Source organism: Uloborus diversus, chromosome 7 (assembly GCF_026930045.1).
Source record: "Uloborus diversus isolate 005 chromosome 7, Udiv.v.3.1, whole genome shotgun sequence".
Taxonomy (NCBI): Eukaryota; Metazoa; Arthropoda; class Arachnida; order Araneae; family Uloboridae; genus Uloborus; species Uloborus diversus.
This window is the reverse complement of record NC_072737.1, coordinates 99,533,764-99,561,757: the sequence shown is the minus strand read 5'-3', so window position 1 is coordinate 99,561,757 and position 27,994 is coordinate 99,533,764.

The window sequence follows — 27,994 nt, the reverse complement described above, 5'->3', positions numbered from 1 at the left end:
TGGCGTATTTTTTTCTCTTACCCTTCGTCTTTTGACAAATTTCAAAAATAAAATCTGGCAATATTTTGAAAAAAAAACTACTGGGTTTTATTCAGAATGGCATAGGAATGGTGTGAAAAAAAATGGACTTCATATTCGAATTCAGTTTCGCGTTATTTAGATTTTACTACAAAATTTCAAGGTGTACGAACACTTTTGGGAGCCACTGTATCTCATTTTAAGTTGTCTGACCCCTCAGATTTTACTTTACGAAGTTACAGTTATTCTTGTTTTTTGAGCAATCAAAAAACAATTGCTTTGATGTGCTATCATTTTATTTTCCCGCCAGCACCCTCTGCAGCACCACCGTCGACCGGCCTCACGATGCTGCTCCTCTAACGAAAACCATCTCCAGGTAGCGTCAATATCCTACACTTACACGCATACATACACGCACGTACAAACAAACGCATACACACACACATACATACACCTACACACATACACAAACACATACATACACTTACACACATACACAAACACTTACACACGCATACACATACGGACATATACACACACACCTACACACAACTACCCACCTACTCATGCCTGCACACAGACACAAACACATATGCCTACACACACGTACACATTCCCCCCCCCCCCCTACCACAAACACTCATACACACAACTACCCACACACTCATACCTGCACACAGACACAAACACACATGCCTACATACACACACACTCGTGATTGCGAAAAGCATAATTTGAATTCCAGATGTCAAGTTTCAAATTATTATTATTTTTTTTTTTTATTTTTTTTTTTTGCTTTCTCAAAATTACGATTTTTTCATCACTTACAGATATATTTTTATGCCAAAATTGTTACCTTTCATCTATTATTGCAGAAAAAAAGCCAACAATATTTTATAGTTTCTATAAAAGACACAAAGACTTTAAACTAAAAATTTATCTGAACAATATAATATATAGTGAACAATTCATTTTAACACATATCCAACGTTCTGTTTTTCCGCCCTCCTGTTTCATCTATTCCCCTTTTTCTAGTTCTCAGAAAATAAGAAAGTCTTCTAAATGCTACGCTGTCGAAACCTCCCCTTTCCTCCAAAATTATTACAGAACGCCTCAAATTTTGTTTTCAAGGCTCAATTCCCTGAAAATTTCCGGAAGAGAGTCCTTTGAATGCCTTGCCCTCCAACAACATGGGAGATTATTTAATAGGGTCTGGTGGGGGAAAGTGGTCAATGGGGTAAAGTGGTCATACGTTAAATAAATGGCTATAGCTTGGAAATAAATGTTCGAATGAATGTAAAAATTTTATTTTAGAGTAGGGCCGTTAGAAACTACATTTTGAATACAAAATTTTACAACTGGCAAAATTTTATTTGGTAAAAAAAAAATATTTTGCGTGAATATGAAAACTTTTAAAGTCTAAACACCTATTTTAACTTCCTTGGTAAATTTTGTTTGTTAGAATTAGGAACAGATTGACTGCACAGGAAGCTTCCTACATTTCTCAAGAACTCTTACTCATTAGCATTTAGCTGAATCTATTTTAGATAATTTTTTAGAACAAATTAAGTGAGATGGGGTAAAGTGGTCATAATATTAGGCTTAACGAACATTGTTCTTCTAATGTCACTTAATCTTTAAGTATAAGGCAGATACAAATTAAATATTAGTTTTACTTAATATGCATTGTTTTTACAGTAAACGGGGTTAAATATACCGACTATATACGTATACATAAGCATAAATACTCGTGTAGGCACGTACATAGGCGTATTCAAATAAATGCGCCAATAAATACGTATATGGGTATCTGCAAGTATCTTTTATCCGTACAGCTATATATTCTACTATACATGTATATGCTCGCTTATATTCGTATACCCAAGAACACTTATATAATCAGGTATACACGTAATATACGCGTACCTACTCGAGTAGACACTTACATACAAGCATAAGAAATACAAGTAAACAGGGTGAGTTTAAACCCTTGAGCACATTATTAAAAGGTGTTAGAGGGGAGGATAAGAAGTAAGAATCATAAGGAACATATGGTCACAAACACAATGCTGATGCACTACATGCACGCAAAGCCAGAAACTGATGGATGCAAAAAAAGTCGCAAATTTATAATACACAAACATAATTTTACACAACATTTTAGGTCTTAAGAAAGTTTTAAAGCGATTGATGAAATTTGCGGATTGCAGATGTAATAATTCGTCGCATTCACAGATCACTCTCTGTTGCAATAACGAGACTTTTGAAAAACTTTCATCAACCACTGCGCCTTTGTTGCGATGCATGTATTAGAGCTACTACAGGCCGTAACTTTAAACAACTGCTCTATATATTTCTTAAAAACTAAAATGTTATGTAAAATCATCTTTGTGCAACAAATTTGTGCCCTGCTTTGCATCCGTTAGTTTCTGGCTTTGTGTGCATGTAGCGCGTCAGTGATTATAACTTCCTTATGATTCTTTGCTTCTTATCCTCCCCTCTTACACTCCTTTGATTTTTGCCCAAAAGCTTAGATTCACTCAGTAGGCCGACATGTATATAAGCGTATATTCTCTTGTAAACATACATATACTGGTGTATGCACGTAAGTGTACTTATATACGTCTATACAGGTATATAATCATGTTTACACGTATACATGCGTATATACTCGTGCTTCCATATTATATGTACGTGAGTAGACACATACAAAGACGCACTGGATGTATCCACGAATTAACTCGTTTATACTCGTATATGTATGTATGTACACTTATATATGCATATATACGTCTACTCTACACATATATACTCAAGTATGCACGTATTTTCTCGAGATACAACTGCATACGCGCATATGATGTTCGTTTATATGCGTATATACTGGTATACACGTGACACGCGTATACACGTGTCACGTATGTACTCATGTAGACACGTATACACTCCTGTAGGTAATCACATATATATATGCTTATATACTCGTATATACACGTATATACTTGAGTGGACACGTGCATGCATGTATCTGAAGTATACATGTATCTACTCATATAGGATCGTGTTTACTCGTGCATAACACGATACGAATATATTCGTGTATGCACGCATATATTCATGAATATACTTCTAACTATAAAAACAACCGAAATATCTAAGTTTTAGGGTTATTTATAACGGTTTTGCATCTATTTTTAACTATGACCACTTTACCCCATGCTATGACCACTTTCCCCCACCCCATGGGGTAAAGTGGTCATAAAAACATAGGGAAAAGAAAGTGCTATAAAACTACTAAAATCAATTTTTTTCTTCCTTAAATGCAATGTACCGTGTTCTTTAATAATGCAATGTAAAATAACAACAAAAAAAGTTGAAGTGTTTAAAGAATTTGTTGTATTTATTATCCACCTAAGTTGAAAACCTACGATTTTATGACCACTTTACCCCACCAGACCCTACTCTATTTTTGGGACTTCAATTTCAAAAAAATTGCTTTACCCCTAACGCCAACAAATAAGATTCACAGTCGCGTTTTTCAGCAACTACAATTTCGAAAAAATTAAGAAGAAACCTCTGAACCTTTTCTTACATCATTGAAAAACGCTCTCAGGGACTTCAATTTTGAAAAATTTCCAGAGTAGAGCCCTAGTACAGCCTTTTCCCCTGCCATCATTGAAGGTTGTCTACAATTACGTTTTTCGGACTTCCAATTCGAAATATTATGACGGAGATGTAAATCGTTCGAAAAATCGATCGGGGACAATCCTTCGAGTCATATTTTCACTAAAGGCAACAAATATGGTATATAATCGCGTTTTAAGACATTAATTTCAAAAATTTTCAGGGAGGGTATTCGAACCTTTTCTCCCCTTAACATTATCAAAGATCACCTATAAGTTCGATTTTAGAACAAGAATTTTGAAAAATTTCCGGGAGAGACCCCGAAACACCTCTATTTCTACGTGCTCATCTTCGAGTACTAACCGATTCCTTTTCGAAACCAGAAGTTAATCACCTCATTCTCTCCATAAACAATTGTATATATACAATATTCAATAAGAGATGGAAGCTTCGAAGCCAATTTTTTATGGGGAAAAACGTTTAAAAGCCTCCCTCCCCCCACCCCCCACCCTAAAAAAATTATTTTCTGGTTGCGCCTCTGCTTCTGCCCCTTAGATTCCAGACACTTCTTATACTGTGTCCCAGCTCCCCCTACGTCTACAAAGTTCCTACGCCTCTGTGGTAACCTGGATACAGTAAAGCAACCCCGAGTAAAATGTAAACAGAGCCGCCCCTTTAAATTGTGAGGTAGAAATTGTAATGCAAAATATTGCTGTTTAAAGTTTTAGTTCGTTTTAATTTCACGATTTACTGTTTTTTGTATTGTGAAATATTTCCGTTTTCGTAGGGTTTCTTCTGAATCTTAATTTACGTCTGTATTGTTTTATGTTTGGAAAATTCTGCTTGCTGTAAACATTCGCAATAAACTCACATTGAAAGAGACGCAGAACAGATGTTAACATGGTAGATAAACATGCTGTTTCAAAATGAGTTTCTTTGACTGTTGATTTTTTTTTTTTATATTCTTGAGAATACTAACTGAAATACAATCTGAGTGCGCTTCTCTTATGTTGTTTATGTTTTAATTTATTGGTTTTCTCTGAACAATATGTTGAAGATTTTGGTTATTTCATAAAGTTTTTTAACAATAAAAATGTCGTGAGAAAATCTGTAAAAAATTCTACCATTTAATGATCTAAGAAATACATTTTATCTCAGGAAAAATTATAATCCTTTTCATTTAATTTAATTTCACCTTCATCTGTCTCAGTTTTTAGTTTTATAAAAAAAAAAAATAAAAAGGGGAAAGGATGGGTGGCAAGATGTTGAGTCACTGCTCCTATGCTCTGTGGGGCTCGTGAGAATTTGAGCGACCAGTGTCAGCCTTTGCACACTCCCCCCCCCCCATTTCGTAGAAAAAATTAAAATGACACGTTTGGCTACCACCAACTACTCGCAATCAGTAGTCATTGGCCCCAGGAACTGTAAGCATTTCCATTTCGATTGTTTTATGTTCCGAGCTTGTGTCACTCCTTAACTGTACTAAATCATTATATAGTCTAATAGGTGTGAGTTCATTTGTATGCTAATGATAATAATATATTCAGAGCTCTAAAATGTTTTTTTTTCTTTGGCCTTGTTAATTTTGCCTGAATGAACTGATAATTGATAACAATTTGCAGATTGCACCAAAATCTTAATTATATTAAAATGTTCCCTATCAAAGAAGTTTACAGCAAATATTGTATAATTGACTTTGAATTCATAGCACCTGTGATAGTTAAGTTAGAGGGGGGAGGGGAGCCAAAGTGAGTGCCCTTGGCTAGTGCATTCTTGCACCCTTTGAACTTGTTCGTTTCCGTTTTTTCCCCTTACATTCATATGGCATGCGAAAAATCCGGAAAACTTGCAGAAGGGGTTGCTATTCATATTGTATTGTAATTAACTCTGAATTTGGAGCACTTCAGAAGTGATTGGTAGTTGGGGGAAAGGGTTCCATACATAACAACAATACAGACGTAAATTAAGATTCAGAAGAAACCCTACGAAAACGGAAATATTTCACAACACAAAAAACAGTAAATCGTGAAATTAAAACGAACTAAAACTTTAAACAGAAATATTTCGCATTGCAATTTCTACCTCACAATTTAAAGGGGCGGCTCTGTTTACATTTTACTCGTTGTTGCTTTAATGTATCCAGGTTACCATGCTGTTGAATAGAACGCGCTCGTTTTTATTTCTCATTTCGCCAATGTACTGTAATTGGTTTTGTTCGGCGATCCTTACCGGTCGACCACTGAGTAACCGGTTGCTAACCGCTGCGCGATCATTAGATGTCACGTGATCGATTAACCGATAGCTACCAGTTGAGCTCGGCGAACGCAAGCATTCCTTGCGTTCGACGAACCTCACCGGTTGACCGATTACTAACCTCAGCGTTCTATGATCAACCGGTTACCGTTCTAAGCAGTTGATTGGAGCACGTGATCATTAGCTGTCACGTGGTTAACTAACAGGTAGCTACCGTAACGTAAGCATTGAGAGCTTTCAAAATTCGCCGTCGGGAACATTGGGCGCCGAGCATTTTGGACGCCGGAAACATTGGGCGCCGAGCATTTTAGGCCCCGGGAATACTGGGCACAATATGCTCGGCGCCCAAAATGCTCGACGTCCTAAGTTCCCGGCGCCCAAAATGCTCGGCGCCCAAAGTTCCCGGCGCCCAATATGCGGCGCACAATCTTTCCTTTTCGATAATTGGATGTATACATCTAGGACTGCGAAAATAAAGGTCTTGCAGGTTAAAAAGGAACACTCTGTATACTTCCCAAACAGCACAAATCGTCCCAAAATCGTAGAAGTAATGTAACATCAACGTGATCACATGTACCGAAATCCTCTAACCCAGACAGCACAGATCTTCCAATATTCGTTGTTATATCGTTGAACTAGAGTCCCTATATGAAAACGTAGTTTTCAGAGTTGCGACAACAGCTACGCTCGGAAAGCGCAACCGGTTACAGGGGGAAGATAGGGTTGCCGCCGAGCTGCAAGATTGGCTCCTTGTTCGCTTTCGAGTTTCCTTTAAAAAAATACTCACAAGCGGGAGCGGGAAGAGTGGCTGAAACGGGTTCTGAAGGATGTAAGCACGCGGATTCGAAAATGCATGCTGTCAATAAATGAAACGCTCGATTTTGATTCAAACATCAAAAAAAGACAAAATGGTCCTGTGTTAGCAGAATTAAAAGCAGATTTTTTCTTAAACCTTATTCTCTTTAATACGATTAATTTTAATTTAATCAAAAGATTTAGAGACAATGAAAATTATATAGTTTTAATTGATTCAAAATGATTGAAGCAATAAAAACTGATTAAGAAAATGAAAATTAATAAATAAGCAACAAATAACAAACATAAAAAATTGCTTGTTTTTGCTACATTAAATTAAGCGTTATAAAGATTTTTGAACATAGAAATATTTTCTATATTGATATCAAAAGCATTACTTTTTTTTTCTATAAAGGGGGAAAAAATACAATTTTCTGTTTTAAATGGAAAAAAAGTTTAGCATTAGCTTAAAAATTCCGAAGGGAAATATATGCCTGGGATGCCCACCTAGGGGGGAAGGGGGGGGGATTGTGGGGTGCTGTTAGGGGTGTGTCACACATGTATATGCAAAGGAAAGTTTGAAAGAATAATACTAGAAATATGTAGAAGCTTAAAACAAGGTATCCTATCCAGGCTCGGATCGATACATTTTGGGCCTCCCTGCAACAAAATGTGTATGGCCCTCACCAGAGGCCATCAGTGTATATTTGGAACGTTAAATAAGTCTTATTAGTGCTAGGGTTTTTTTTTTTTTTCAATTTTTTTTTCTTCAATTTCATTGGCCGTTGGATCCCTTAAGACGTGAGCCACCCCACACTGCGGGGATCCTTTCTCACTCCCCCCCCCCCACTCCAAAAAAGAGATTAAGAACCTCTGAATATTTCAATGGTTTAGTGGGCAGCCCTAGTTAAAAGATTAATTTGTATGAAGTTGAAAACTGAAATTACATTAATCAGAGGTCATTTTTATTTGAAACTAGATGCAGATAGAAATATTCAGAAATAAATTGGGAAGTTAAGGGGGGGGGGGGAGGGCGTGTATTTTGACACATTATATTTTTTCAACATTTGTATATGCATAAGAAACAGACGTCTCCATTGTTTTATATTTATTTCTAGAAAGTACACTATATATTACTTAAAATTTTCAACAACATTTTTATACCAAAACAATACTCTAATGAAAGGTAGTTAGGTAGTAGACATTTTTTTAAATGAAACAAAGTTGAAACAATTCAGAGCACCAAACAAGCACTTGTACTTATTTTGAATTTTTATGAGAAAGCAAAAACAAAAAATTAAAAACAATTGAGCATGAGGAAAACTCATTTACATCATGCTAAGTCTTCAGATCAATAGCATGATCTTATTGTTGTAATCTTGTTGTTGTTGTAAACAACACTCTGTTGTTCAATTTATTTTTTGGTGTTATTGTATCTATAAACTTGATTTAAAACACAAAATTTCCAGCATTTTCATCCCCCCCCCAAAAAAAATGCATTTTCTTAATGGAGCAATCAAAACCAGAGTACCAAGACAGGTACTCTGGTATTATATTTATGTGGCAAAGAACAGTCTTAGTGTTTTCTGAAATGAAACATAACTTCAAAATAGTTGATGTACAAAATGTGTTTATTATTACAAAATGTTTAAAAATCCCCACTTCAAAGTGTCGTTTCCCATAACTGTTAACAAGACATTAGTTTAATTAAAAACTTCAGTCACTAATGGGCAAGGGCAAAGGAGAACTACTTTGCTTTTAGTGCTTTTTTCTTTGCAAAAATGTATGAAAATTTCTTTCCCAGCCATTAATAAATAAGTTATAAAAGTGTAAAATTTTAATGTCCCTAATGTGTACTGAAATCGGTTTCCATGGGGAAAATAGTCTGCTAAACCATGGGGAAAACTTTTGAGCCTCCCCTCCTTAAAATTTTGCATATGAGAGCCCTTGCTAATGGGCTGATCTTCAAAAAGTGCAACTTTGCTGTCACATGCCTTTTAGTCAAAACTAAGGAATAATTGATATAATATTTTTTAATTTCAGCAAAAATATACCCATTTAAATCTGCCGACAGGTTTTTCTTTTTTGTAATAATTTTTATTTATTCATTTCTTTTTTCTTGGTTTGCAGCATGTGAATTCTCACCTCCATGTATTAGAATTTAATTGATTCAAAATAAATGAAAAGATAAAAAAAAGGTAAGAAAATTAAAATAAATAAATGAACGACAGATAATGCACATTCGAAATTGCTTGTTTTTGTTTCGGAAAGACAAGCATTATAAAGAGTTTTAAATCTAAAAATATTTCCTCTAACCATCTAAAAAGCAATATTATTAGTTAAAATGGTTTGCTATTAAAAAAATTGCATGTTTAAGTTTACCCTGTACAATTTTCTGATTTAAATGTGATTAAGTTAAACATTAAATTAAAAATTTGAAAGATAAATATGCAAAGGAAAATTTGAAAGCTTAATACTAGAAATAGGTAGATGGTTAAAAAGACGTAACCTCCCCCCCCCACCCCCCAAAAAAGAAAGAAAAGATACCAAGATCCTCTAAATATTTTAGTGGTTCAGTAGGGACTCCTGGTTAAAATATTAATTTGAATAAAGTTGAAAATTATTACTTTAATTTGATATAGATAGAAATATACAGAAGTAAATTGAGGAGTTGAGGTGGTGTAATTTTAAACATTACTTATTTTCAACTCATGAATAAGAAACAAATGCATCTATTGTTATTTATTTATTTCTCTGCATCATACATCTATTACTTAAATTTTGAACAATATTTTCACATCAAAACAATATTATAAAGAAAAGAAAGACACTTTCTTAATGAAACAAAGAAAAATATCATTCATAGCAGCAGTAGAGGACTTGTACTTATTTTCAATGTTGGTGGAAAAGCAATGTTTACATTTAATTTTGACAGAGATTTTAAATACAACTTAGTATGAAGAAAACTCATTCATTCCATAATAAGTCTTCAGGTCATTACCACATAAAGATTACAACAAAAGTCTCTAACAATTCAATAATTTTTTTTTTGGTGTTGTTACATATGTAAACATTATTTCAAACACAGAATTTCCAACATTTTTACACGAAAAAAAAAGAGGAAACGAAGAAATTTTTTTCAATGAGGCAATCAAAATCAAATTCAGGGCACTGAAACAGGATTTGTAGTTTTTATAAATTTTGGGGCAAACTATTATTGTCAATAACTGCTTAAGTAACAAAATAAGCAAAGATTAATCTTTGTGTTTTCTGAAATGCAACGTAACTTCAAAATATCTAGATATTCAACATGTGGTTATTATTACCAAATTTTTAAAAATTCCTTACTTCAAAGTATCATTTCCTAAAACTAAAAACTATGGACAAAACATAAGTTTAATCAAAAATTTCTATCACTTATAAGCATAAAGAAAATAAATTTTGTTACAGACTTTACTCCCATCTACTCAATCAGGTAGTTTCGATTAGACAGGGCAAAATACACTGATGCTTGTAATTTATTTTCTTCTAAACTATTTCTGAAGTGAATTTTTGGGGGGAAAAAACCCTTGAATGAAATAAATTGAATTTTTTGTTCAGATTTTTTCATATAGATTGTAATTCCATTCATTACCCCATATCATGGATGGATGAACATGACCTATGTTCCAACATCCTGAAAAATGCTTCCAGAACTCAGTCAAACACAGAACAGGTGCATTGATGTCGGAAGTGGACCAAGAACAGTTGCTACCTATCCCTTCCAAAATTGGAGTTATTCCAAGTTATTCAAATTCTGTCCTGTAGTTTAAGTGGGCAGAAAAATCTCTTCTTGAGAGGGGGGAGGGGATTTCTGCATAACTACAAGAAGAGAATAAGCATCAATGAACTGTACATTTAATGCTGAAGTAAGGTATAACAATAAACAAACCTAAATGCATCTTTCATAATTTTATATGTACCTAAATTTTTTAGCATTGAATTAAATAGCAAAAAATTTATTAAAAATCTAAATTGAAAACAATATTTTTACATGACAAACAAGCATAAACCTTAAGAAATCATTTGTTTTACAAAACAAATTCAAAACTCTAAATTTGGAGAATCAAAACAGAATTCCAGCTATTTCTCAATTTCTGTTGAATTATTGTTTGTTTAACCTCTTTACATTTCAATATTATTATACAAATGAATGATAATAAATTTAATAATAAGCGTGACAAACCAGAAATACAGCATTGTTTGTGTGAAGAAGATCAGAAATTTAATTTAATTACACTATTTAGCATTTAAACACAAAATTTTCGTTGGTTTGTATGTCCTTGTTGAAAGTCAAAAGACCATTTCGGCAACAAATTTTGCAAAGTTATCAGCATAATGTGACGCATAACAAACATGAATGGCATATTATGTATGGAAGTTTATTATTTTTTTTAGACAACTTCATTAAAATTAGTTTTGATAAAGCTGTCAAGCTAAGAAAACTTGGAAAATGATTTCTGGACATGCTTGTAAACTTAAAATTGGAGATCATTCTATTATATAATTTTTTAAGCAAACAGTACAATATTATCATGAGTTTTCTAGAACATCTGCATCAAGGCTACAATCCAATTAGTGGTTGAGCTTTCTTCAAGTTGCGGAATATCTGGAAAAAACTTAAAAAACATTAAGGGCAAATAAATTTAAAAGCAGAAGTAAAACTCTTTAAATGTGCTAAATCATCAATACGGCTGAACACAATTGGCAGGAATGTTTTTTAAAGTAGTTCATAAAATTATAAATGGAAAATAAATAAACACATTTTAATTGAAATAGAGCTGTATTTCAACTACTTTGCATTAAGTGTGTTGTAAAGTTGAATTTCAAATAACAGGGTGTGTTTTAAAAACACATGAAAAAGTAAAACACATATAATATGTCGGGGAATATTTTAATTCATCAATCTCTTTTGACCAGCATAGATTGTGTTTTTCATTCATTTATGTACATACAATTATGTACATATTTGTTACTGTGTATCATCTTTGCTCTTAAGAAGAGAAATCATCAGTTTATGATGACTAAAATAAGTAATGAACGTTCGTGATTCTAAATTTTTTTGGCACCGTGAGAAAACTTGCTTGTTTTTCCGGCACCTCACTTAGGAATATCCACAACAAAATTGTGGGGGGGGAGGTGGGGTACGTTGGACAGTATGGCACATTGTACCGGTCAAAATTATTTTACTAATATTAATAATTTTTATTTAATTTTCTGGCCAACAAATAGCTTCTATGGTCCTACAAATCCTATAATGAAATCACATGGCAGTTATATTGAACGAATTATTTTCCAGAAAGTGTTATTTCAGTAGTCCTGAGTAATTTTCAGAAAACAATAAATTAATTTTTTAATGGTTTTAGTCAAGATTGTGTAAAAAAAAATTGAACTCCTGTCTTAAACTTTTACGTGAATACGACTACCTCATCAAAGCGCTTACTTGTGCTTGTAATTGAAAAAATGTGAGTGCGTACTATAGAAACTAATTATAAACTGTTCTTATTTGTCTTTAACATATAAGTGAAGTAAAAATATAGAGAATGCAATATACTGATGCTTAAATTTAAATTCTTTAAATAAAGCCACATTTTTCAGTAAATTCATTTATTCATACCAGATATTTCAGCTGGCCACATAAATCAGTTTTGAAAGCCGTATCTTGGGCACCACTGTTTTAGAGCATTTGAATTCCCCTTTATTTCAATGTTCTATTTCCTGACAAAAGTATTGATTTTCTAAAGCCTTCAACAAATTAAGATAAGCTCTGATAAATTGAATACTTATTTATTTATATATTTGTTTTTATGAGTGGTTGAAATGAACTCAGATGCAATTGAATTACCTTTTTAGTGGGCAAGGCAAAATCACGAACATGTAATAAATGAATAAAAATAATGAAAGAAACATTACCTTTAAAGTTGATGCATTCTAATAATAATATAAGAAAATAAATAACTCTGATTTAAGGAAGCAGTTACTAAAGACTTTATTTTGCATTGGTTGAAAACATCGGATAAATATCAAAATATCCAATATATATCAAAATATTGGATATTTTTGAACCCTGATATTTTCAGAAAATCTCAAAAACCAATGATGATAGCCTTTATTTTAAAATGCAATTCCACACTGGTTAAAATTTAACTCCACATTAATCGAGATAGGATTATTTAAAAATCATTTTCCCACTAAATATCGAAATTTTTACGAACTTGATGTGGGGTGAGAGCTTTATGTACTTTATTTTTCTGCTGAACTAGAAGTAGAGTAGAATTCTTCTAACAGGGTTTGAAATAGGGTTCAATTTCTAGGGGGGAATGTCCCCCTTTACTTCAGATTCCAGGGGGGATTTTTTGAATTTGAGGGAGAATTTTTTTAAGTTCTGAAAATTTGTTTAGAATTTTTTTAAAAATCAATTTTTTTTTTCATTCTTCTATTTATTTATTTTTAAATTATAATTTTTTAGTATAATATCAACCCCATTTTCAAATAATTATTCAGTAATTTTGCAATTTTATTTTATTATTTCATTTTTAATAAAATATTTTACAACTAAGTAACATACACATACACTCAATTATTTTTTTCAATAGACCATTTTCTGGATCTAATTATCCGAATGGAGTTCGGTCCCCATTGTTTAGAATAATATTTCTACTGCACAAAGACTTTTTCTGACGATCAAAAAGTTAAAGTAAAAAATTGCCTATACCTTTCGAAAACAGAATGTCATCTCCAGCAGCTTTCGGATCGCATTTCGACTCCGGCGGATCGGAATCGGTTGATGTCGGCGGATCGGAATTCGTCGATGTAACTTGAATTGCTTTGAACTGACGCACGCTAGATTAAATTCTTCTTTCCAAAATAAAAATGGATTTTAAATTTTTTTTTATCTTCTCCGCTTTTTCGGAATGGAGTTCATTATCGAGTTTAAGAATTTATGGGGGGGAGGGGGGGAATCCCGCACAAACCTTAGGATTGTGCAGGATTTACCGATTTTCTGTGCGTTTCGCGCAATCCCATGCTCTATTTTAAACCCTGACTCAATTCTGCTTCTAAAGTTTGATTCCAAGAAACGGGTTGTGTCATAATGACACATGATAGACGTGAAACATTTTAACTAATCATCAAACACTTTTGAATAGATTGTGTTTCTTATTCATTTTTTTACATAAAATTATATGTGACCACTGATAATGATCATCTTCTTCCTTCTTAAGAAGAGAAATGATCTGTTTATGATAACTAAAGTAAGAAGTTACAAATGTACATATTGATCTCCACGCTGCCTGAACGCAGTACGTAAAACCATACAAAATGAGAAAGGAAGCGAGAAAAGTGTAATGTCTCACTTTTTTCCAATACCTGAAGGCAAGCAAGCCACTGCTTTCCTTCTAACCGACATTGCTTATCCCCACCACTTTTCATCACACAAAAAAGTTGGATCATAACTTCAAAGCCCTCGCAGAAAAAGTTTCACTTAAAAAATATTTGATTCAGCATTTTATCATAAAAGTATTGGTATTTCAACCCGCAAAACTTTAAATGTACCTAATTTCTGACAAACAAGAACTTTGTGCTTGGGAGGACTTTTACAATCTCAAAAACCCATGATAACAGTCCTTATCTCAAAGGTAATTCAACACTTGTTAAAACTTAGTTATGTATCAATCATGGCATAATTATTTAAAAATCATTTTCTCAATAAAGATAGAAACTTTTACGAACCTGAAGCGAGGTAATAGCATGCACTTTATTCTTCAGGTGATAAAGAGTAGCATGTAAAGGAAATAACTAGGCAACCTAGAAATTAACCAAACCCTAATTAGAGCATAATAAAAAGTACCAACACACTACTTGAAATGAACTTAGAACACCGACGGTGTTCTAAGTTGAAAACTGAGGTGTCACCTCAGTTTTCTGTTTATGATGGAACACACAGCGACTGACATGTTTGTTGAATAAAAAAAAAGAGTAAATTACCAAAATAACCAAAACTACAAACAAATCATTAAATTTTTAATAAATTAGTACATTTTAAATTGGCTCGCTTAACCTAAAAAATCGATAAAAACTGTGCCGTGTGTCAAGCAAGTGTTGTACTTCATATCCACCTCAAACGCTTTGGCAAATTCATGTGGTTACATTAATTTCATAATCGATTTGACATTTTTTTTTACAAATTTTAACTAATAAATACTTGGCAGAAAAACAAAACAAATCGTTTCCTTAAATCTAAATGTTATTAAAAAATACTGCCAGCAAGCACTGAAAGTTCTATAATTTATAAACATTTTATTTCCTCTGCATCTCCTTTCAAAAAACAAAAACTTGACACTGTAAATACTTACGTTGCATAAAGAGAAGATTTATCTCGGAGTTTTATAGCTTGAAGGAACATTAAAAACGGCACATAAGTTAATTTTTGTCTAAGAAATGATCATGAAAAACAAAAACCTTAACATTAAAACATAAGTTAAAATGGGTTTTAATATCAAGTCACATTCATTTGAAATAAAAATTTCTGCAACATACAGCATGTAGAATACAAATGATCATATCCAGTAGTGAGATGCTCACATCACAAGTGTATGTTTTGTTTACTTTCATTCGTCGCCAAGCACGAAATTGATCGCGCCAAGTCGAATACAGAGATCTATCGTTAAAAAAATTTAATTTACACAATTTAAACTTTTGCCTTGTCTTAAAGTGCTGTTTTTCAATAACGTTGTGGTTGGAATCATCGATTTAATAGAAAAAATAACTATAAAAGACCCAAATAGTGCATCAGAATGGAATTTTAGCACGCCGGAACACATGTTCTTGATATAATTACGCGATAGTTAAAGAAATAGGAATGGACTCACTCAAGTAAAGCTACACACGCATAATTTAAACATTGTAGAACAGTAATATGAGCATTAAAATCCTGGACTCACCTTTAATTTTTCAGATTCTGGGTTTTTCCACAGCACTGTCATACGCTCCATGTTAATCCTACTGGAGAAGAAGAAACACTGCCTCAGGCGGTCTTCGACCAATAGGAAAATGATGCCGCGTTGTCGCAACTCTGAAAACTACGTTTTCATATAGGGACTCTAATATTTTTCGAGTGAGATGTCTTTGAAAAGTGCGCAGTTCTTGCGCTCTCGCGCTCTCTCCAAACACTTATAACTCAAAGGGACTCTAGTTTAGCCAGCCCCTAGAGACTGAGCTACTATCTTAACAGATATTTTTTTTTCAAAACCAACCCTCCCCCCCCCCCCTTTCCTTTGTGAGAACATTCGCCACTTTCTAGATATTCCCGACTTGAGTGAATCGTATTATAGGAAGTTTTGTCCCCATTAGGAAATACGTTTTAAAATTTATCTATCTACTTTTTCATAAATCATTTCTAAGGAAAAATATCCTTATTCATCTAGGTATTTGGGGCTAAATCCACTTAGAAAAAACTTGGAAATTTTCCTTTTTTGGTCACCCACATCCGATTTTTTTTTGGGGGGGGGGGGAGGGACTATGCCACTGCGGACTCGACTTGGTGAAGAGTTGCTCCTTCCGGGAGAAAATTCTGGACCTTTATTAAGTCCCTATGTGAAAAGAGACTCTAACCATTGTAAGAAGGTTTTTAAAAAATAGTTGATTTTCAATGAGGCACCTCGTGGTCTTAATGTAAGCTGTACAAAATAATATTACTGTGATTTTTTTTTTTTTTTTTTCAGATTTTTACGACAAATTTTAAGGGTCGTTACTACAGCTGTAAACATTTTAATTTTTGGAAGGAATTGGAAAATTCCTATAACTTTAGTTAAACTCTATTCGCTAAGCACTTCATACAATTTAAAATTAAACATTTCTATGAAGCCGAAAAAACATTAAATTAACAAAACTGGAAAAACGAATTTGAAGTATTACATTTTAGGACACTAAAATACAAGTACGGATATTTTCTTCTAGCAGCAGCAAGTATTATTCTAGAGCTGGTGACGTTGGACGGTATTTTAAGCACTTTGAAACTGCTAAAAATGTAGTTTGAATGTTAGGGAATCGAATCTGCCCGATCGTTTGCGGTTATTTTGCTACTGGGCAGCTAGTTTGCTAGTTACAGTTGCCAAAGGTCAATCGAAACGTTCACCCTCTAGGCACCTTGGAATTGTTTTATTTAGTTATTTTGGCTCTTGCAGAATACAGAAATACCACTCCCGGACTTTCGACGATTATAAACTGCTACTAAGGACGGCCTCAAATTTTCGAAATTGAAAAAAAAAAAAAAAAAAAACAATCCTTTAGGCAGTTTAAAAAAGTCAGTTAAAAAACCCCATCTTTTATCAAATTGCAAATATTTTAGTTTCTCAGTTTAGCTGTTACAGAATACATAAATTGCATTCCCAGGCTGTTTATGTGATCATAAAGTATACACCGATGGTTCCAAACCTGCGGAAAATCAACTTACTTACAAAACACTTACAAAAAACTTACAAAACATTTACTTACAAAAAAAAATCATTCAGAAAACCCATCCTTTTAGGTTTAGGCAAAATGGAAATTATCTCAGCATAGGCGGATTTAGGACTGAGTTCCTGGGGGGGGGGGGGCAGGATTTCTTTTTTTTAGCAACATTTTTATTGCCCCCCCCCCACCCCCGTGTTTTTGTCTGTTTCCTGTGATGCATAAGTCCATGCTTTACTTTTTTGTCTGTCGTTTTCATTAATGTGTGTTTTCATCCTGTCCTTTTTGAATTGACCTTAAGAGAGGGAGCTGGTATCAAGAGAGAGTGACGCAAGGCTCCCTTTTAAGTGGGAAATAGAATATCTCCAATTTTAGGGGGCCGGGGTTTTTCCCCCCGAGGAAATTTTGTTAAATGGATATAAAATTCTGCATTTTGAAGCCTTATAAAGGTTAATTGGACAGACATAGAAATTGATAACTAGATTATACAGTTGTACAATATTGTTCAAACTTTGTAAGAAACAGCCATTTTAAGTTTGAAAGAAAAAATAAACTATAGATTTCTCATTGCAACAACCTTTTTTTAATTATAAGTAGTGCAGAAAGCGAAAAGGAATAGAAAGGGAGTGTATCATTTTTTTTTTCCTGGCTAAACAGATTAACAATATCTAGTAGAAGTAATTGGAGCCCACTTTGCTTAGGATTTTCAAGACTTATCTAATTATTTTCAAGGACTCTAGAATAAATAAAATTATTTAACGCACTTCATTTGTGCTTTCCAGTCTCTGATATTTTAGTACTTGATTGTAAATTTTTTCAGTCCTGTTCTAACTTTGTGAGAAATAGTTATTTTAAATTTAAAAGAAAAAAGAAACCATAGATTTCTCGTGCCAACAGCTTTTCTTCAGTTGCAAGTGGGGCAGTAAACGAAAAGAAATAGAAGTAGTGTGTATTTTTTTCCGTGCTAAACAGATAGACAATATGCAGAAGAAGTAAGATAAAAGCAATCAATACAAAAGAATTTCCAAAATACTGCATTCAGGATTGAATAAATAGCAAGATATGATACATGTCAGTCACAAAAATTAATTTTAAATAATATGCTACAAACGTGAGAACCATGATTTTTACATTTTTAATTTATGCAGGATGTGGTAAGGCGCTGAATTTGGCATATTTTGGCATTCCTCCCCCTTTATACTATTTGTTAGAAATTTTAAAATTTAAGGTTTGTAGCCACACATTTCTAAATATTCAAGATTTTCAAGCACTTAAAAATGTAATTAGTTTTTTCAAGCAATTTCCATTTTTTAAGGAACGAATCATGAATTTTTTTTTTTTTTTTTTTTTGGGAGTTAGGGACCCACTTCGAAGCAGGGGCTCTAAGCAATAGCTTGTTTACCTTATAGGCGACTTCGCCCCTGTTTGTAATTTACTCTTACCTGAAAATTTTTGCTTGATTTTTTGTAATTTTTACGAAAATTCGTCAGTTTTTACGGTTAAAGGATTTTTACGACTTTACCAATCTTTGTTAAGTTTTTATAGACTTTTATAAAATTTCAGCAAATTTTTCCAAAACTTTTTATGTCTCAATTATTTAGATTTCAATAATGACGAGGACTGACTCACTTAGACTTAGATGATTATGACTTACTTTACTTTTTAAACAGTATTTATAAAGTAAGTAAAATTGTACTCTCCCTCTAAATAAAAAGATTCATTTAATCAGAACACTCAGATGACTGAAATTTATTCAGTGTGCGGTAGCATTTATTTTTTTTCTCTCTCTTTTAAAGAGAGAGAGAGAAAAAAAATAAAATGAAATAATGAATTTTGAATAGTTCAGTTCTCTCTCTCTCTTTAAAAGAGAGAGAGGGGATAAATGTTTTGTAGAATTTCTCAAAAGGCCAATTAATCTACTAAGAACTACTAAGAATATTATGCACAAATAGTACTTGAAATGTGGACACAAATCATAATGAGTAGATCGTTCTGTTAGCGCGAATGGGGGGGGGGGGAGTTTTTCCCCCTTTGCTTTAGGTTCTAATTTGTTAAAACAATCGTCAATTAGTATAAGTGCTGCAGCTTAATGTATAGCTCGTTTAGCCTATATTTTCATTCATATACTTGCCCAATGGTTTTCAATCCAAAATAGTGAACTTAGACACATTTTCAGCACCTCAGTGACAGCTGTACTATTTGTATTTAATGTTCGTCCCCCCCCCCGCACCTCTTTTCTTTTCTCCCATCAGAAAAGGACACTCGCTTTTCTCTTCATTTTCATTGAACTATTCAAAAAAGAAAAGTCTTGATTTTTTGTTTTAAGATTTTGGAAAGTGTGTTGTTACTATATAAAGTCCTTCCAAAACTGGGGGACATTGCCCCCTATAAATCCACCCATGAACTTCTGAACTATTCAAAAAAGAAAAAAAAAATTTTTTTAATTTTTAGAAGATGTGTTGTTACTATATAAAGTTCTCCCGAAACTGGGGGGGCATTGCCCCCCTCTGCCCCCCCATAAATCCGCCTATGTATCTCAGTTTAGTTCTTAAAGAATACATAAATTGCACTCCCAGCCTGTTTGAACTAGTGATGTGCCGGATCTTTAAAAAAGTAGATCCGCGGATACGGATACAGATCCGGATCATTAGTGTCAAGATCCGCGGATACGGATATGGATCTCAATTTTTTTTTTACCCAATTCAACTATCCAAGTGTAAAATTTGTTACGGAAAGTATTCCCGTCAGAATAATGGCAGATTCTTCAAAAAATGTCAACTGCGGCAAATATATAATCAAGACTATGATTTAGAGGGAAAGTTGGAAGGAATGGGTCAGCGTTGCATTAATGCTTAGATGGAATGTGAAAAATTATTTCTAGCTTACTCGGTAGATGTAGGATACAGGAGCAAGAATGTAAAGCTGCTACTGGACAGGCTAGAAATAATTTTTCCCATTTTATTTCAGCATAAATGCAGTGCTGACCCATTCCACCGAACTTCTCCGACCGACGAAATATAGAGCCGAGAACACCTTTACAAACAGTAAATAGAGAATTTAGTTTCACTTTTTTAAAGGATGCCGAGAAAAACAAAAATGAAGAATAACAGAAACCCCAACAATAACAAAAACTAATATTAAATTAAAAATTAAAAAACAAAACGTGTCCCACAGAGTCAACCTCACATTAAGATGAATTTCGCGGATCAGAATCATTTGTAAACAAATATGAACTGACAGCAGGTAAAAATTTTAAATCATTGAGCGTTTTCTCCTTATCTTCCGAATATGAAATGGCCAGGGACGTAACTAGAGGGGGGCAGACGGGGCTCGCGCCGCGGGCGCCAGATTTTGGGGGCGCTAAACTGACTAAATAAATGCTTAAATTTAATTTTTAATAAAAGGGCAAGTTATTAGAAGCCACCCCCTCCCCCGAAAAAAAAAAATACGCTGTGCAGGCGCTGGCAGAAAGTTTGCATGGCTTAATGTGGATAAAGCGTGGGAAGGATAGACACAGAGAGTAGGAGGGCGCAGTAAATAGCATGAATGTGTTTTCTCAGAGTGACCAATACTTGTTATATTTTATCTAAGAATTTTCCTCTAGGATTAGGAATATGAGAGCTAAGCTGAGGGAAGTACACACCAATACAAAACAGCGGAAATGCTCAAATGTCCTTTTTCTACAATTAAACGTCATAAAGCTGTCAACATGATGTCTTCCTCTCAGCTTTTACAATGACAAGAACTTGTGTACCTCACCCCAAGGGCCTAAGGGAAAATCATTACTGTTCCCTTGACCGTAGCCCATGGTTTAGGAATTAGAGCCGATAACCATTCTCTAAAGAGTATCTTCTCTAGCTCGTACCACGAACTTTTTTTCTGCTTTTTACTCCGTTCTCAGAATATTTTTTGCTCATCTTGTATAGTTTTAAATCAATTTCATGATATGTCGAAAAAACTATTTGAAGCTGAATTCAGAAAGAGAGCGAAAGACCACGAAAAAGAGGCCCCCAACAACCTTCATCCTATTTATCATCGTGGTTAAATGCTAAAGACGTTAGGAGAGTAGGTAAGGCTAAGGCATTGTTTATATAATTTGAATGATGCAATACAAATTTGTTGAATTCTATGAATTTTCTCATTCTTGGAAAAAAAAAAATCTCGCACTATAATAATGGAGATTCAATTTAAAGATCGGGAGGCTGCCAATTTTACTTTAGAAAATGCGAGGGTTATTTTGAGGATAACTTGAACTAAAACGATACATTTTCGACTTAGTTTCAATATATTTTTTCCACTCACACAATATTTTAAATATACTTAAATCATCAACGTCAATCAATGTGTCAGAAATCAGCTATTTTTTACGGCTCTAAACTTGAATTTTTCTTTGGTACTTTTGATGCATAGTTATAATTACAGTAGAACCTCGTTTATCTTGCTCCCGTTTATTCAGATCTCCGACTTATCCAGATCAAATTTTTAAAGTTCAAAAATATATTCACTGAAATGATATAATTCTAAATTATGATAGCCGAAACGAAACTGTCAATGTACCAAATACTTGCTCTTTATTTTGATTAAATACACAACTCCTGCATAGGACGTGCAATAAATTATAGTCCTGTAATAAACAACATGGCATATTTGGAGTGTCATTCCTACACCACAGCAGCTGAACTATAAATGATTAAGTGTTTGCGAGTAAAAATCCTACGTAATTTTGTTACAGAGTATTTTGCTGTTATAAAAGATAAGTCTGCTTATTTAAGAATGTTTTACAAATTACCCAGATTTTCGTAACCCGGATTGCCTTTGGTCTCCGCTAGTTCGGAAAAATGAAGTTGTACTGTAAATGAAAATAACCTGAACGGAAGCGCACTGAAAGCATATAATATTTAACATTTTTAAGATATGTGTTTTTTTTTTGTTTTTTTTTTAAGAGGTTAACAGAAAGAGTTTTGATCTCAAGCACATTAGGTTTCTGCTTTTTTTTCTATTAACTGTTTCTCAGATGTATATTATATACCAGAGTTGGGGGACGTGCGTCCTTTATAAAAATTAACTCTTTAACTGTACAGATTGCAAAAATTTAAAATGTGCTGCACATAAAATTATTAAGATAGAATTTAAATAAGATAATCTGTCCTTTTGAACTATAGTAAGATGTCAGCTTAAAGTTAGGATAAGCCAGGTATAGTAATATTCAATTAATTTCGAGTAAGAAACAAAAACAAACAACCTACTAAATTTTTTATCGGATTTAAAATTATTTCACGCATTATTGCGATCTGTTGCTCTTTTGTAGTTGAATATTGTTATTCTTCTTGCGAATTTCTTCATAGTAGTATATTAAAATACTGAAAAATAAATAATTGAAAATCTTTTGTTTATTGAAGTTATAATTTCTAATTTACTTTTTCAAAGCAATATTGCAACAAGTTGTGAATTACTCTCATGTGGAAATACAAAAACATTTTTCCTTGAATAACTTCGTATGTAAAATAATAAATAAAATACTTAATGGTTTTTACCCCCTATCGCTATTTTTAAAAAAGCAACACAGTGATAAAGCTATATAAAAACTTATAATTACGTAAAAGTTGCATTTATTAGGCTCATGGCATTATAGGTAGCGGACTCCTTTATCACTGCCTAATTCAAATATGGCTTCCAATGATGAAGCGATTCAAAAATGATACCAAATGAAATGTTATTTATCTATTTGTTCTACTGGTTAAAGAGTATTCCATCACGGTGTAACGAAAAGTTACATTACAAGACATGTATAAATTACAAATGCATTTTGTGTAAAATTCGTCCTTGGCTCATATGAGGCAGTGAGAAGCAAAGGGATGTAAGTGGACATTTTCAAGTTTTGAGTAAAACGCGTGTAACCTAGGTAGACTTTCACTGATTTTTTTTCTTAATCATGCTGTACAGCAGCACCTACCAGGGCTACTAGTACTATCTCTTGCCCCAAGACAGAAGAGGGGTTCCCCAACATTTGCACTGGTTATCTCCAAATTTTTAATTTTGCCCTAGTGTTGACGTTATGAAGTTTCTCGGGGACTTTTTTTTTTTTTTTGCTTTGTTTGTTTTGTATGGGGGGAGGGGGCGCCGAAACAAGGTCTTGCCCCTGTTCAAAAATGACCTAGTTACGTCCCTGGAAATGGCTACCAATCACGCGTATAAAGGCTTAGAATTGCACTTAAAATTTACTTAACAAGATTAATAGCTCCTACTGTATATAAGTTGGAAGTTTCAAATAAATATCAAACGCAGAAAACTTCGCTCTTTTAATAAGGGCCAACATTTTTAACGTACGGGTAAATTTTTACTACCATAATTGTGAAAAACGTTAAATCGGTTTTATATCTCCGGTAATTAAAGTTCTACAAAAACGAGACCAAGCTAAGAACACTTTAGATCCAGTCACCTTTTGAACGAAAAATGAACTATCAAAATCGGTTCATCTGTTTAGGAGCTACGGTGCCGCAAAAAGACACACTGATACACACTTTTAAAACTTATTTCCCCTTCCTTTTTACAACGGGGGGGGGGGGGTACAAATTGGCTTTTGAACTGATACCTTATAATTTAAATAGGGAATAAAACCTAATTTAAATGGAATTTAAGAGTCTTTTATTCAAGTATTTAAAATTTTTTAGAATAGAAATGATCCGTTTAAGATCCGTCAAAAAAGTAACGGATACGGATACAGATATTTATTTTCCTTCGGATATCCGCGGATACGGATACGGATATCCGGAACATCACTAGTTTGAACGGTGTTAAACTCCTTCCAGACTACCCAAAGTTTGCAAAAAAAATTAATCAAAAACCCATTGAAATTATTTTAGTGTCATATTTTAACTCTTATTTAATAAAATAACACTTACTGAATACAATTAGACTGTTTGAACGGTTATGAAACACCCCAGTCGGTCCTGATGTTGTGAAAAATCAACAAAAACCCATTCTTTAGGCACTTACAAGAAAAAAAACATAACCTGTAGGCAAATTGGAAACATTTAAATTTCTCAATTTAGCTGGTACAAATACATGAATTGCACTCCCAGAGTTTTTGGACCGTTATAAAATACTCTCAGATGGCCCTAAACTTGTGAAAAATCAACCAAAAAACACATCCTTTAGGTACTTGCAAAGAAACCAATAAAAAAAGGTAATCCTTCCGATACATTGAAAACATTTTAGTTTTCAGTTTCGCTCTTACAGAATACAAAAATCGAACTCCCAGACTGTTAGAACGGTCGTAAAATATTTCCAGACGGCCCTGAACTTACTAAAAATTAGTCAAAAAAAAAAAAAAAAAAAAAAAAAACTGGAATTATTCTAGTGTCTTATTTAGCTCTTACAGAAATAGTCCAGACTGCTTGGACTATTTATAAATTGCACCCAGACGGCCCACAATTTGAGAAAAATGAAGCGAAAAAAAAACATTCTTTAGACAAATGGGAAATATTTTAGTTTACAGTTTTGCTCTTACAGAATATATAAATTGCACTCGCAGACTGTTTGGATAGTTATAAAAAACTGCCAAATATCCCCTAATATGTGAAAATCGAATAAAAAACCCCCATTCTATAGGCACTAGCAAAAAAAAAAAAAAAAAAAAAAAAAAACCTTTTGAAAACAAGAAATATTTTAGTTTCCTAGTTTAGCACATACAAAATACGGAAATAACGCTCCCAGTCTGTTTGGACGGTTATAAAACACGCCCAAACGGCCCCGAACTTTCAAAAAATGAACCAAAATATCTAATCCATCTTTCCGGGCACTTGCAAAAAATCAATCCTTTAGCCAAATTGGAAATATTTTAGCTTAGTTTTTCTTACAGAATACAGAAATAGCACTCCAGAAAATTTTACCTAAACCCTTGATATTAAGCTACTTTAACAAATATTTTTCAGACTTCAGTGCAACCGTTGAAAAGGAACGCTAAATAAACAAATATTGGTACTTGCGCAGAAGCCGAAACGGACGTTTTGCAAAAATCACTATCACAAAAACTAACCCATTGCAAAAATTGCCATCAAGAAAACGAAACTTATGATGCAAAAGTATGATTATCACACATTTCTGATCGTGAACACGTTTATCATATTTTATTTCCCTACTTTTTAAAACGCTTATTTCCCCCCCCCCTCAAAAAAAAGTGGTAAAAACACTCATCTCCTCCTCCTTCCCCTTGAAAGTATGAGCAAACTTACATGCGAATAATAAGCTTTTTTTACTTTTTTGCACCCTAGATTTAAAAAATGAGTTTTCTAGTTTTTTGGGCGTCTTTTCCTTAAAATAGTCTCCGTTTTTTTACAACTGTTTGCAAAATAGTCATTTTTGACCATATTTTGTATAAAATGGTCACATTTACTCCAAAATAGTACCAATAGTCGTCAGTCGGTGCTCTGAACACAATGGAGGATCCAGAAAAATTTCAAGAAGGGGGCGATTGTTTTTTACCTGACCTCTTACCATGTGTCGGATTTAAATCTGCTGGGGGATAAGGGGTGCCACATCCACATCAATTTTATTCATAGCAATTCAAACATAGAGATTTAACCAAGGGGGTAGATCCCCGAACCTAATTCTTTCCGTTTTTATTGATAGAGGTTTTCTGAAATTGCGTTTTAGAAATTCACTTTCGAAAAACTTCGGAGGAATGTTATCGAAAGTCGACTAAAACTGCGCTTTTTAGGACTTCAGTTTACACAAATTACCGGCAGAAAGTCACTAAATACTGAATCTATTCGTCCCCATAACACTACCCGAGATGCCAAAAATCGCGCCTTGACATAAATTTTGAAAAATGACCAAGGGAAGGGCATTCCTATCCTTAATATCATATCAAAGACGGCTAATACTTTCGTTTTAGAACCACAATTTCGATCGCCTGTCCCTTGTATACGTCCTTTCTTGAACGTCCAAAAGTTGGCTGAACTTACTCAACAGTTTTAGCTGTTATTTAGGAATCACACTAAGTTTTCACTGATTGGGAAAAGGGCAATGTTAATCCATTTGAATCCGAAAGTACAGCGCCGGAAAATGCATTCTTCCGCGAGTGCAGTTCAGCAGTCTATCTACGAATATCTTCCATTTAAAAAATTAATCCGTGGGAGAAGCACCAGCTTAAAGGGTAATAAAACGTAAAAAGGCACAAATTTTGCAGGAAAGCGGAAGTACACGTGTTTTAGGTTATTAAGGAGTCGAATTTTCAATGAGAAAAAAGTGAGCTTTGAGCTATCAGATGTCTTTACATCCATAAATTTGTATTTTTACCCAGTGCCCGATTAACATATTGGGAGGCCCTAATCCAAAAACTTTTTTTTTTTTTGGGGGGGGGGGGAATCCCATCAGTAGTTAAAAGTTACAATTTTAGCCATCTATGGGGCCCCTGAAAAAGTCGGGGTCCTAGGCCACGGTCTATAATTGGCCTTGTTTTTATCTTGGTTTATTTTCCTTTATTTCTCAAGTACAAAGGTATTTATTTAATTCTTAATTTGAAGGCTTTTCTGATCTGTTTTTCATTTATTGTACAAAAAACATCAGGTACAAAACTTCTTGCAGATTCAGAACTTTTTTTATTTTTTTTTCTGGAATGGCATTACGAAAATAGTTGAAATATTTTAGTGCATTTCCAAATGTAATATTTTCTGTATCTATTAAAATTCAAGTCCATTCTGCGGAAATGTATGTGAGAGTAGGACACTACGTTATTTTGTTCTTGCTCTTGATACATTTTTCGTGTAAATTCACTCACCAAGAGCTTGTTGCTTTCGAAGAGTGTAAGTGAAAAAAAAATTTTTTTTTTTACTATTGTAAACTTTAGATTGCCAGTAATGGGGGATATTTCGATAATTAGGAATCTGGCGTGGTCGTATCATTTTTGGCGTAAATAATTTTATTTTGGTAACCCTATGTGAATTGATGTTTTCGGTCTCTTTGTTTAGATTTTCAAAAAAAAAAAAAAAAAAAACCTCTCGCGCAGGCGCTGGAGCCAAAATTGACGCCAATGAAGACAGATCGCCAGATTCCCAATTATCGGAATCTTTCCCGTCAATATCGGCGGGCGCCAACATGGTAAAGGTGAGGAATGGAAGCGATATCGTCAAGTAAGCATCACGTTTGACGATTAATTTTGGCTCTAAATTTGGCAATAAAACTCCAAATGTCGCCAAACGGCGATATTTTGAATCTAAAACTCTAGAATTTATAGGTATATTCGAGTTTAGTATTATCTTTTAGTTAGGAGCTCCTTCGATGTTTCTGTAAGATCTCCATTCAGCTATACTTGGATCTGAGTGTGTTTAACCAATATCACATAAGATGTTGAAGGAAATTAGCTGTAAACAGGCTACATTTTAGGAGAAAGTGAGAAAAAAAATTCTAATATTTTGCATCATTTCGAAACTATTGTGTTATTTACCACAAGACTTCTATTGTTTTCTCATTAGAAAAAATTACACTAGTCAACAGCAAAAATGCATGCCACTCAAAAATAGCTACTTCCGAAGTATTTCGCCTCGCTAAACACGAAAATCACCATAAAGAGTTTATATTAGCTCTAGTTTTCAAAATACAGAGCCAACTAGCATAGTGAATTTTCACTAAAGCTCTTTTTTCTTGGCAGAAAGAAACACCCCCCCCCCCATGGGACAAACTATCTTCTAAACTTCAAGCCCAGATTGGGATAGAAAATCTCACTACATGAAAACCGAAATGGACTTCAAGAAATTTAAATTCTGGGAAGAGAAATACCCAAAATCAGCCTCAAATAGATCCGTCCATTTCTGCT